General features: G+C 48.7%; 1 long non-coding RNA gene across 2 annotated transcripts; it reads right to left on the bottom strand.

Moving 5' to 3' along the window:
* Positions 1–11,372: 11,372 nt before the first annotated feature.
* Positions 11,373–13,095, bottom strand: LOC129059317 (uncharacterized). 2 transcript variants are annotated; one of them, XR_010139900.1, is made up of 3 exons: positions 13,022–13,095; positions 12,611–12,910; positions 11,373–11,645 (listed from the first exon to the last, which is right to left on the bottom strand). It is a non-coding gene; the product is annotated as an uncharacterized LOC129059317 (long non-coding RNA). The 2 variants fall into 2 exon arrangements; XR_008525107.1 differs by having other exon boundaries at positions 13,008–13,041.
* Positions 13,096–13,821: the final 726 nt, after the last annotated feature.

The following is a 13,821-nucleotide window of genomic DNA, read 5'->3' as shown; positions in this document are numbered from 1 at the left end:
AAGGTCGTTAACACCCTGATGCAGGCCCCTTGGTGACGCTGTTTACCTCTGTGTCCTCACTGCAGTGTGTAGGACCAGCCTTAATAGGTGCTTAGTGAACACCTGCTGAAGTATCCAACCCATTGGTCATCATTTTGCTGTATCTAGCATTGACAATGTAGAAAAAGATTCCAGCTTGGCATAGACACAGTGAAGCTGTAAAAAGGAGTTATGGAGTCTGGCATGTAAGGCACTCAGGTCTCCCCTCAGTCCTAATGAAACAAGTAAAATGCTGAACAAACTGAAAAGTCAACAACTCTTCTTAGACTCATCAGACAAGTAAGGTCACACGGCAAGCCCCTGCCCTCACAATTGGAGAGACAGGTGGATACAGAGAAGCACAACTTACCTGAGCAGAAACACATGAGCAGAAACCTCTTGAGCTGCCGGAAGCTCAGTGTGGACAAGTCTGAGAGTTATCAACTCCAGGGGACCCAGGCATTGGGGGCACACCTTTGTGAGTTTTACCTCCAGGAGCCCTGCAGTGCCCACAGTGAACATCAGAGAAATGTCGCCTGTGCTTTAGGCAGGGGAAAGGTAAAGGGGCTGTTCTGAGTTACACTAGAGCATTCTCTTCTTAGCAAAGCTTCAGAAGAAACTATTTAACCAGAGCCAGACCTGCTACAGTTTTATCAGAGCTGAGATTGGAAACACCCAACTCCAGCCCACTCTAGCCATCCTGTTCCACCTAAGGGAGGAAGAATCTGAGAGGTGTAGCTCGTGGCCCCAGGCTCACTGGGGCTGAGACCGAGACATAGGACCATAGACACTGCCCGTACAGCACGGCCACTTCACTAAAGTCCTATTTACAGCAGTTCCCTTTTACTCTGTACAACTTGTCCACCTTTCAACAAAAAATTACAAGACTAACAGGCAAAAAACACTGTTCGAAGAGACTGAACCAGCATCAGAATCAGTCAGATATGGCAGGAATATTGGGATTCCTGAAATTTTTAAAGCTGTGATTAATATACTAAGGCTTTAATGTAGACAGCAAACAACATTCGAGGGCAAATGAATAACATAAGCAGAGAGGTAGAAATTCTGGCAAAAACATGCTAGAGATCAAAACCACTGCAACAGAAATAAAGAATTCCTGTGATGGACTCATTAGTAGACTGGAGACAACTGAGGAAAGAATCTTTCAGCATGAGGATATGATAATAGAAACTTTCAAAACTGAATAGCAAAGAAAAAAACACACTATCTAAGAAGAACTGTGGGACAACTACAAAAGGTATAATATATGCCTAATGGAAATACCAGGAGGAAAAGAAAGAGATCAAGAAACAGAGGCAATACTTAAAGCAATAATGATGAAGAATTTTTCTCAAACAAATGTCAGACACCAAACCAAAGATCTTCAGGAATCTGTGGAAGGTCAGAGAGCACCAAGCAGTATAAATGCCAAAAAAAAAAGAGACACCTATTCATATCATATTCAAACTTCAGAAAATCAAAGTAAAAGAAAAAATCTTAAGAGAAATGACATGGAAAAAACCCTTCCCTATAGAGGAGCTGTGATAAGAATCACATATGACTTATTCTCAGAAATCATCTAAGCAAGAAGAGAGTAGAGTAAAATATTTAAAGTGTTGATAAAAAAGAAGCTCACCAACCTAGAATTCTATACCCTGTGAAACTATCCTTTAAAAGTGAAGAAAAAATAATGACTTTCTTAGACAAAATTGAGAAATTTCTTGTCCACAGACCTACTTGCAAGAAATATTAAAAATTCTTTAGAGGGAAAAAAATTACGGAGGTCAGAAACTTGGATCTTTATAAAGAAAGAAAGGACACTGAAGAAGAAATGAGTGAAAGTTAAATAAAAAGTTCTATTTTTCATATTCTTAGTTGATCTAACAGGTAACACTGTGTTCAAAATAATGGCAATATAATAGCAAAATAATGGCAATAAAGCAATGCTTAGATGAAAATTTATAGCATTGAATATATTTTAGAAAAGAAGAAATATCAGCCGAGCGCGGTGGCTTATGCCTATAATCCCAGCAATTTGGGTGGCCGAGACAGGTGGATCAGTTGAGGTCAGGAGTTCAAGACCATCCTGGCCAACATGATGAAACCCTATCTCTACTAAAAATACAAAAATTAGCTGGATGTGGTGGCACGCACCTGTAATTCCAGCTACTTGGGAGGCTGAGGCAGGAGAATCACTTGAACCCAGGAGGAGGAAGTTGCGATGAGCTGAGATCATGCCATTGCACTCCAGCCTGGGTGACAGAATGAGACTCTATCGCAAAAAAAAAAAGAAATATCTAAAATCAATCATCTAAGCTTCCACCTTAGGAAACTAGAAAAGGAAAAGCAGTTAAATCCAAAGTAATCAGAAGAAAGAAAATAAAAATTAGAGCAGAAACAATAACATTAAAAGCAGAAAATAAAAAAAGAAAATCCAAAGATGGTTCTTTGAAAATATCAATAAAATTGATAAGACTCTAGCCAGGATAATTAAGAAAAAAGAGAGGACACAACTTACTAATATCAGAAAGGAAAGAGGAAACATCACTACAGATCCCATAGCTATTTAAAGTATAATAAAGAAACATTATGAACCACTCTATGCTTACATATTTGATAACCTAAAGGAAATAGACCAATTCATTGAAAGACACAATTTGCCAAAACTCACAAAAGAAGAAATAGACTATCAGGTCTATAGTAAAGAGATTGAATCAATAGTTAATAACTTCCCAAAACAGAAAGCACCAGGCCCAGATGGGGTCACTGGTGAATTCTACCAAACATTTAAGGAAAAATTGTGCCAATTCTCTACAATATCTGCCAGAAGATGGAAGCAAAGCAAACACTTCCTAACTCATTATATGAGACCAACATTACCTTAATACCAAAACCAGACAAAGACATTACAAGAAAAAAAAAAACAAAGACCAATATCTCTTATAAATATAGATGCAAAAATACTCAACAAAATATTAGCAAATCAAATCCAATACTGTGTAAAAAAAATTATACACCACAACCAGGTGGGTTTTATCCCAGGTATGCAAGTCTGATTCAACATTCAAAGTTCAATTAATAAAATCCATCACTCAACAGACTAAGAAAGAAAAACCAGATGATTATATTAATAGATGAAAATATTGGAGTTTTTGTTGGATTTAACAAAATAATAGCAACAATGCATTCAGTTAACAGTGCTTACATATATGCTTATGTATAAGAAATGAATAACAGCAACGATAACAAGGGATGGAAAAGAAAATTTAGGGTTATTTTGTTATATAGGATACTTGCACTACCTGCAAAGTGATATAGTGTTATTACAAAATGGACTTCATGATTCATTTCATTTATTTATGATAAAAACTCTCAGCAAACTAGGAATAGAGGGTAACTTCTTTAGCTTAACAAATATTATCTACAAAAACCTACAGCTAACATTGCACTTAATAGTGAGAAACCAGAAGCTTTCCTACTGAAACCAGGAAGAATGCAGTGATGCCACTTCTCACCACTGTTTTTCAGCATCATACTGGAAGTCCTAGCCAGTGCAATAAGACAAGAAAAGAAAATAAGAGGTATGCTGATTGAGAAGGAAAAAGTAAAACAAATTATGTCATCTATGATCATGTCTTTGTTCACAGATGACATGACTATCTATGTATAAAATCCAAAAAAAAATTGACTAAAAATCCTCCTGGCATAAATCATAGCAAGATTGCAACATATAGGGTTAATATAAAAAGGCAATCACTTTCCTATATACCAACAATGAACAGCGGAATTCAAAATTAAAAACACATCACCATTTACATTAGCACCCCCACAAATGAAATACTTAGGTATAAGTATAATAATATCTACAAGATACATATGAGGAAAACTACAAAACTGTGATGAAAGACATCAAAGATTAAATAATTGGAGAGATATTCCATCTCCATGAGTATGGTTATGATGTCATTCTTCCCAAGTTGATCTGTAGATTCAATGTAATCTCAATCAAAATCCCAGTGAGTTATTTTGCAAATCCAGACAAACTGATTTTTAAAGTTTGTATGGCAAGACAAAAGACTCAGAATAGACATGTCAGTGCTGAAGGAGAACAGCAAAGTTCTAGGACTGGTGCTACCTGAGGTCAGGCCTTACTATAAAGCTCTAGTAGTCAAGACAGTGTGGTAACGGCAAAAGAATAGACAAATAGGTCAAAGGAACAGAAAAGAGAGCCCAGAAATAGACCCACACATATTTAGTCAGTTGATCCTTGACAATTCAATTCAATGGAGGAAGGATAGACTTTTCAACAAATAGCTACAGATAAAATAATAAATCTAGACACAGACATTCCACACTTCACAAAAATCATCTCAAAATGGAATTAACTCAAAATGGATCACAGACCTAAATGTAAAATGCAAAACTATGAAACTCCTACAAGATAACATAGAAGAAAACCTAAATGACCTTGGGTATAGCAATGGTTTTTTTAGATATAATGCTAATGACATGATTCATAAATAATTGACCAGTTGGGCTTTATTAAAAACTTCTGCTGTGTAAATGACAATGTCAAGAGAATGAGAAGCCACGACCTGGAGAAAATATTTGCAAAAGGCATACCTGATAAGGACTGTTATCTGAAATATACAAATAACTCTTAAAATGCAACAAGAAGAAAATGAGCAACCCAATTAAAAATTGGCAAAGATCTGAACAGATACTTCACTACAGAATACATACAGATGGCAGTAAACATTGAAGAGCTACTCCACATCATATGTCCTCAGGGAAATGCAACTTAAAACAAGGTCATACTGCTACACACCTATTAGAATAGCCGAAATCCTTAACACTGCAAACATCAAATGCTGGCCAGGATGTGGAGCAACAGGAACTTTCATCCATTGCTGGTGGGCATACAAAGTGATAAAGCCACAATGGAAGACAGTTTAGTGGTTTCTGAAAAACTAAACATACGCTTAACCTGTAATCCAGGATCCATACTCCTTGGTATTTACCCAAAGGTGTTGAAAACATGTGTCCACACCAAAACCTGCATGTGGATGTTTATAGAAGTTTTATTCATGATGCTCATAGAAACATTGTTCATTATACAAGCTTTATTCATAATGTTTATAGTATAAAGCTTTCATTCATAATTCCATTCCTTGCCTAATAATTCCATATTTGCTTGGAAGCAACTGAGATATCCTTCAGTAGGTGAATGGATAAATAAACTGCACATCCAGACAGCGGAATATTACTCAGCCCTAAAAAGAAATGAGCCATGAAAAGACATGGAGGAAACTTAAATACTTATTAGTAAGTGAAAGAAACCAATCTGATAAGCTACACACTGTGTGATTCCAACTCTAGGACATTCTGAAAAGGGCAAAACTATGGAGATGGTAAAAAGATCAGTGGTTCCAGGCATGAGTGGGAAGGAAGGATGAACAGGCAGAGCATAAAGGATTTTTTAGGGCAGCAAAAATACTCTGCATGAGACTTCCATGGTGGACACATATGGACACTTCAATGGTGGACACGTTTATCCAAACCCTAGACTGTACAGTGCAAGAGTGAGCCCAAATGCAGGCTGTGGACTCTGGGTGATGATGATGGTTTGGTAGTAACACACCCTCTAGTGGGGAAATCTGTAGAGGGGAGCCTGTGTCTGCCCAGGGGCAGAAGGTCCCTGGAACTCTGTACCTTCTGCTCAATTTTGCTGTGAACCTAAAACTGCTCTAAAAATAAAGTTTATTAATTTTAAAAAGAGAGTTGTGTAGCACATTAATCCCTAAATTTTCTGAAAACAATAGACATTTGATCTCAAAAACAAGTTGTTCATAAATGGAGCAGAGCCAGGTATGGGACAGGAAGAAGGCGCCTTTGTAGGGTAGACATGTGCAGCTGGCTCGGGGTCTCTGGGCTGTCTGAGGACAGGATCCTGAGGCTGACCACAGGGAGGGTACACAGGGAGCTCCAGCCTCCCAGGGTCAGGTCAGGAGGGACAGCGGGACATGATCCTGGATGGGATGCAGGGGTCTCCAAATTGTCCCGAAGGGACAGACTGCAGGGGGTATCCAGACCTGGCTGGTGCTGGGGCAGCATGGAGGGAGTGGGCACCAAGGCACTGTGAGGATGCTCACTTCCCTGAGGGGCCTGGCAGGGCCACCCACGGGAGGCCTTTTCCAGATGTGCAGAGTCTGCTGCCTGCTGGACTGGGCCGTCTCTGTTCGGTGCTAAGGGGCTCCTTGTCTGGGACTCCTCCCAGGCAGAAGGGGGTCATCAAGGCACTGGGCCGGTCAACACTCATCATCCCCACTAGGGGGTCCCTGGGACCTGTGGTCCATCATCTTAGGTCTTCAGCTTTGCACATCCGGGTCCCCCTGTTTCAAGGAATTTGGAGAAGCAGGTAGAGACACAGCCGCCACCTCTGCCAGGATCTCACCGAGCCGAGGGCCAGCAGGGCCTTTGCTCTTGGGCCTTGGCTGGGCCCACAGTGGATTTGGGGTCACCCCTGGGGTTGCCACGGCCAGGCTCCCCATGTTCAGAGTGGCCTCTTTATCTGGGAGGCAAGGGCTGCTGGAGAATGAGGACAGCAGAGGGAGGCACCCGCTTCTCCCCCACCGGCTTTCTCTGTGCAGACACTTTGTGGGAACCCTAGAAAGCCCAAGGGATGCACTTAGCTGCAGAGATGCAAATGACTACAAGAAATAGAAAAAGGAAAGGACAGATCTTCAGATATGGAGTGGGAAAATCTTCTTGTTTCTAAAAAAGAAAGGAAAGCCCATTTCAATGTCAGTTTTTCCAGTGAACCCCATGTTCTTAGCACAGAGAACAAGGCTCAGAGCACCAAGATCACATGCCCAGCTGATGAGGTAAGGACGGAACCAAGTCACCCACTGCAGAGCCTGCGACAGAGGAGGAGGGCCAGCCCCCTCCCCTCCCAGCCTGGATGTTACATAGAACAGAGCAGCAAGGTGCAGAATGAGGACCATCCCAAGAATGGGAACTGTCATAAAAGTCACTAAGGCAACCAGAACTTCCTTTATCCACATGTAAAAGAAAATAACCGTGAAATCAGATTCTAGTTTAGTTCCCAGAAGTTCCTCTCCGTCGCACTGAATAGCAGCTCAAATGAAAATTAATTTATGCAGGTGCATAGGATGTGCAAGGCATCTGATTTGACTTCCCTTTTTTTGTGTGAGACTCAGAAGCCCAGGGAGGGTCCTGGTCGGGTCACAGATTCAGCATGGGCACCACCAGGACCAGGACCTACAATTGCTTTTCTGCCCCAGGGACCAACTGTGCATTGACTGCGGCTCATGACAAGGAGACTGGGGGAAGCCGGGTGGCTGCAGGGCTGCTCACCCCTCCTTCATACCCACCCGCGCCAGAGTTGTCTATCGGGACCCTGACTTTCTTAAAAGTGGTTTTAAGATGTCAGCTACATGTTCCCAAGGAAGCCTGGTGTATCCCCCTCTACACAGCCCCATCCCAGGGTAAGTATTCCACAGCAAGGCTGCCCAGGACTTGGAGAAAAGCTCTCCATGCACCAGGCCTTTTTCTCTGATCGATCATGATTTGAATCGTGACTTGAATAGGGTTGCCAGGCATAGCAGAAACACACCAGCAAGAACAGCAACAAAAGACAGGACTCCAGCTTAAATGTGAGATTCAGATAAACAACAAATCATGTAGTGCTTTAAGTATGTCCCAAATGCTACATGGATGTGCTTATTTTTGCATAGCAATCCTTGCATCACAGCTGGTTTTGCCCTTGCTTTGACCAATGGAGCACCCTGGGAGAGACTTCATGTCATGGCAGAACCTGGCCTCAGGGGGCCTTGGACAAGGGCTCCACCCTTGTCCTGGAGCCCTCCCCAGAAGCCACTGGAATGAGTGGACGAGCCTGCCTGGGAGTGAGACCTTGGACCAGCCATGTCGGCTGCTTGTTCCAGCCCAGGTTCCAGCCCACAGAGAACTCAGCCACGGCCACATGGTCACATGGTCATGGGGAGGTGGGCAGAACTCCCTGTTGAGCCCAGGCCCTGCTGCTGACCACAGAGTCGTGAGGTAAGGACATGGCTGCCATCCACCATCTGAAGGTGCTGCCCCTGGGGGCATCTGTTAGGCAGGAGTGAACGGTGGGCGCTGCGCTGCTGCCTTGTTCTGTGCCTCCCTCTATGGATGCTCTCCGCCTGGCTCAGCTCCAACTCCCCAGTGCCAGGGCAAGTGTAACACGCAGCATGCTGCCTGAACCATCTCCGGCACCTACGAGCCCACCTGCCCAAACACACAGGAGTGCACGGCCAAGGAAGGTTGTGCTCAGCCTGCCAGCTGCTTACATGGTGAACCAAACCTGAGAGCTGTTAGGCTGGAGGATGCACTGGTAAACATCACAATGTGGGCAGCGTGGGACCAGCTTCTTCCTATCCCTCCCTGGGCCGCCCATCTCTAAGAGCTGCCGGTGCCTTCCTGCAGGCGTCTTTGTGCAGGACTCCCTGGCTGTGGGATCCTCTTATCAAGGATGGGATGCGGGCACATCCTCTGGAGTTAATCACAGGCCAGGAATCTGCACTCCCACAGCAAACATCACATCGCCAGCCTCTTGGGGCTGCAGGACTGAGCCTCCCCCCGGGATGGATTTCCCTCCCCTTCCTATTAAATTGAGTTTAAGACTGCAGTCGTCTGAATGAGTTTGGCTGAGAAGGCCCAGCCCACAGCTAGAGCTTCAGCCCAAGGATCCCAATCGGGTCCCATGTCTGCCGAGGTTCTCTGGACGCAGGTGCTCATGACACCCAGGGCAGGGTGCCCATCCACCCACCTCACTCATCCCTGCCGGCTGCAACCTTTCTCCCTGATGCCATGGCCAGCACAGTCCCTGAGTCAGCAAGACCTGGCACGGCATGACAGGGAACCCTGAGAGCCGGGCCCTTTCCCTTCCCCCACCCCCACCAGAACCACAGGGCGTTGTGGCCAGCCTCTGGCTCCAGGTTTGCAGATGAGGGCTTGCAAGGACTGTATCCCTTTCGGGTGAGGGCCAGGCAGCCCATCCAGCCCCCGACAGGTCTCTTGCCTTTTGAAGGAGGCCAGCAGGTCCGGACAAACCCCCAAAGCCAGGGCTCTGCCACCTCCTGATTATGGGAATGATGAATGTCCAGGAATCCCCGCCCCCACTTCCCCACCGCAGAGGGACTGTCCCTGGCTAACGACAGGGCTCACCCCAACTCTCTAGCAGCACCTCCTGGGCCCCACCACATCACCCCAGCCCCAGCCCACACCCTTCTCTTGCCCACACTCCTGGGGTCCCTGCCTGCCCCACAGCCAGGACAGCAGATGGCGGCAGGGCCTCCCAGCCATGGTTAAGAGCGTCATCTTGGCCAGGCATGGTGGCTCACACCTATAGTTCCAGCACTTTGGGCGGCCAAGGCGGGCGGATTGCCTGAGCTCAGGAGTTCACGACCAGCCTCAGCAACATGGTGAAATCCTGTCTCTACTAGAATACAAAAAATTAACCAGGTGTGGCAGTGTGTGCCTGTAATCCCAGCTACTCGGGAGGCTGAGGCAGGAGAATCACTTGAACCCGGGAGGCGGAGGTTGCAGTAAGCCGAGATCGCGCCACTGCACTCCAGCCTGGCAACAGAGCAAGACTCCATCTCAAAAAAAAAAAAAAAAAAAAAAAATCATCTCTCAGGAATGCATGGCTCGGTGAGAGCTCCATGTCTCAGCCATGCCCCCAACACAGGGTCAAATCCTGCTAATCCACCCCACATGCCACGCCCTCTGCAGTAACACCCTGGTCCTCAGAAAGTCCCATTCATGGAGGGCACGTCTGTGGAATTCCCCAACCAGGTCCTAGTGAGAGGAGGAAGATGAGGGAGCTCAGTCCCAGGAGAGCCTGAGGCTCCCCCAGAAGTGATGCCTGAGGCTTGGAAGTGGTGGAGAGTGGGGAGGGGTCATTCCAGGGGCACAGGGGCCCTCTGCAGAGAGTGCCTTGGGCGAGACTTCCTGAGCAGAAGGGATGGTGGCTATGCTGGGCGGACCAGGCGGGCTGCTGAGGGGCCCCTGAGGGCAGGGAGGAGATGGCTATGAGGGCGGCAGTGAGAGTCAGGGACGAGAGGGCGAGAGGGTGGGGGTCAGGGCCCTAGGAGGTGGGAAGGAGAGGGTGGCCCCGCCATGGGTCAGGGCCGTGGGGGGTGTGGAGGGGAGGGTGGTGAGGCCAGGGGTCGGGGCCGTGGGGGGCAGGGAGGAGAGGGTGGCAAGGGCAGGGGTCAGGGCCATGGGGCCAGTGCCCGAGGCAAGGAGCCTGGATTTGTCCTAAGAGCCATGGGCGCCCCTGCGGAGCCCAGCGAGGCAGTGGTGAGTCCTGCCTGGGTTTCCCACCATCCCTCCGGCTGCTGCAGGATGAGATGGGCAGGTAGTGGCAGGAGGTGAGGGGCAGTGGACTCTCTAGGAATGAAGGATAGGAGGGGTGCTCAACTGGTTAAAGGAGAGGGTCCCATGGCAGCTGGCTGGGGGTGGGGGGTTGTGATAGATTATTTGTGGTCCAAACTGCAGCTGCTGTCCTGAACCTCATCTGCCTCCTTGCCTGTACAATCCAGTTTTAGCAGAGAACTGCACTAGGTCAGTGTAGCAAGAACCCCCACCCTTGATACCTGGCCACCCTCAGTATCTGGAAAATTCCTCTCTCTGACCCTCAGTACCTGACCCCCAGCCGCCAGTCAGCAGGAATTCTGTGAGGTTGGTTCTGCCAGAAAAAGGGGGGCTCCATGTCTCCTGGTGGTCCCTCCGCACCCACCAACCCCGGCTCCCTGGCCACAAGTCTCTTACTGTCCTGCCATGTTTGCCACGGAGCCCAGCTCCACAGTGGGCCCGGCCCCTCATGCGACTGCCCTCGGTAAAATCTGTATTCTCCACTTGTCTGGCGCTGGTCTTCCTGGGCAGCAAGAATGAGCTGTCATGGGCAGTGGTGCCTCACCCAGGTGGCAGGGCAGGGGAGAAGGCAGCCCTGCAGTCTCTGAGAGAGCAGGAACCAGGGGACAGTGGTGTCCACTGGGCCAGGGAGGCAAGCAGCCACCCAGGGCCTGGCAGTAGCACAGGGGCACCAGGACCCGATGCAGCTCCTCCTGCCCCCACCCCTGCAGAGCCTCTCTTGGGCCAGGCCCACCCAAAGGCCAGAGGATGATGGGCCCAGGTCAGCCTGGGGGGTGCCTGGGCCTGGTGGGAGCTGGCGAAGGGTGCTGGTGTGACTCCCCAAGGGGTTCACCTTGCCCGCTGCCTAGACAGAGCTGATTCATCAAGACGGGGAACTGCAATAGAGAAAGTAATTCACACAGAGCCGGCTGTGCGGGAGAACAGAGTTTTATTACTATTCAAGTCAGTCTCCTTGAGCATTTGGGGAGCAGAGTTTTTAAGGACAACTTAGTGGATGAAGGGAAACAAGTGAGCTTGGAATGCTGAATGGTCAGGGATGAAATCATAGGGACCTGGAGCTGTCTTCTTGCGCTCAGTCAGTTCCTGGGTGGGGGCCACAAGATCAGATGAGCCAGTTTATCGATCTGGGTGATGCCAGCTGATCCATCAAGTGAAGGGTCTGCAAAATTTCTCAAGCACTGATCCTAGGACCAGTTTAGGGAGGGTCAGAATCTAGTAGCCTCCAGCCGCATGACTCCTAAACCATAATTTCTAATCTTGTGGCTGCTAGTCCTACAAAGGCAAACTAGTCCCCAGGCCAGAAGGAGGTTACCTTGGGAAAGGGCTGTTTTTGTTTTTGTTTAAACTATAAACTAAGTTTCTCCCCAAGTTAGTTCAGCCTACGCCCAGGAATGAACAAGGACAGCTTGGAGGTTAGAAGCAAGGTGGAGTTGGTTAAGTTAGCTCTCTTTCACTGTCTCAGTCATAATTTTGCAAAAGTGGTTTCACTGGCAGCTGTGCCATGGGAGGAGATGTGTCTGGGGTGGGGCTGACAGGACGGGATGCGGGGATTTTGGTGGAGCCCCTTGTTTCCCTCTTTCCTTCTACCTGCAGGGAATCTGTGTGTCTGGGGAGGGAGGGGGTGTCCAGCAAGGAACTGAGGGTCACTCATCTTCCTTGAGGACCACCTTGGCCCCTCAAAGCCCTTAGGGGATGGTTTGGGGGGTACGGAAGCATCTTTCAAAGGACCGAGGCTAGAGTAACACAGGGGGCCTTATAGAGCTGGATCTGGGCCAGGCCAGCCCATGGCCCCACGCCCAGCATCCGTGGAACCTTGATGGAGTCCAGGCTTAATCTGCATAGGAATCTCACACTTAGTGGTCTCAAGCCAGGCTGCAAAGTTCAAATCCCCTGGGGAGCTTTTAACAATCCCCACACCCGGGTTGTACTCCAGACCAATTGATCATGAATCCCTCTGGTGAGACAGTGGCGTCAGTATTTCTAAAGCTTCTCGGGGCAGGGGTGGGGTGGGGTGGGGGATTCCAAAGTGCAACCGAGTTTGGAAACTAGTGCTGTCCTCTAGAGAAGGTCAATGGCTCTGGCTGCACCTTAGAATCCATCAGAGAACTTTTCAAAACTAGAGTGATGCCCTGGGCTGCCCGCTACCCACCTTGTTCTTTCTCCAGGGGCCCCAAAGTGTCCTTGATTGAACACCCAAACTCATGAAGCACTCCCCCGCTTGGTGACACAGAAATGGGCTTGGAGGTCTCTGAAGGGACGACCACGAGGCTGGATGGTCCGCATCCTCCCTAAAGTCAGCGGCTCCATCCTGCCAGTCACTGAGCAAGCACTTCCTCTGCAGGTCATGGATTCTTCCAGCCTTCCTTGCACACCTGCTGCACCCCTGTGGTCCTGCTGTGGGCGGACATCGAGGCAGGGGAAGCTCTGCTCAGCTTCAGGGAATTCAACCCTGGGGAAGACAGACAGAAAACAGGGAGAAAGAGGAAGGAAGTACAGGGCCCAGCGGATCGCACAGGGTCCTGGAGGAAGGGCTGTCTGCCTCCTACCTGATTCTACCTACCTCTGACCCCCACCTGCTGGGGAGCACCAGCCCTGTCTGCTGTGGACGCGGATGGGCTCCCTTTATGACAAAGGCCCCTCTGTGTTCACCTCCCCTGGGAGGGGCAGCTCTCAGGAACCTCCTGTCCCCACCCTATCTCCCCATCTCTGGCCATCTTCCACACTCCAGTGAGCAGCGTCCCCTGCAGAGAGCATCTGTCTGCACAGTGAGGCTTCCCTTCCCCCTGACCTTAGCCTGCTCTGAGCCCACCCTCCTTGCTGGGCCAGCAGGGAGATCCCACTGGATCCCAGGACAGCCATGGTCACAGAGGACACATAGCCCTGCAAAGCAAAATGTGGGGGAAGCGGAAGTTCACCCCACTCTGTGAACATCCATAAAAGCGCCGAGGGAACAGCTGGAGTGAGCCCCAGCCCATGCGCGGGCGCCAGCCTGCCAGGCTCAGGAGCCCTTCGGGAGCCGGAGCACCCTCCACCACCCGAGGCCTATGGCATCCCCGTGTCCTGAGGGCGTCTTCTGAGATGCCCTTTTCACCTGTTGCTCTTAAGCCGCCACGTGCTCCAGCATAGATGCTGTCAACCGCACATTACATCTGAGCAAAGGAACATCAGAGAAGTCAGTTGACTTGCTCAAGGTCGGGACCCAGAATGCACAACACAGATAGTGGGGTCCCGCTGTGGAAAGGCACATTCCCAGGAGACGGAGCGCTTCAGTGCTTCGCTGGGGACTCCAGGGAGGAGGGAGCAGCCCCCACTGGAGTTGCCGGTCCTCGCCGGGCCTGGACACACCCGAGGTCCATCGGC

The sequence above is a fragment of the Pongo abelii genome, chromosome 4 (assembly GCF_028885655.2).
Source record: "Pongo abelii isolate AG06213 chromosome 4, NHGRI_mPonAbe1-v2.0_pri, whole genome shotgun sequence".
NCBI lineage: Eukaryota > Metazoa > Chordata > Mammalia > Primates > Hominidae > Pongo > Pongo abelii.
The sequence above is the reverse complement of the archived record's forward strand: the minus strand, read 5'-3'. Positions and strand labels throughout refer to the sequence as shown.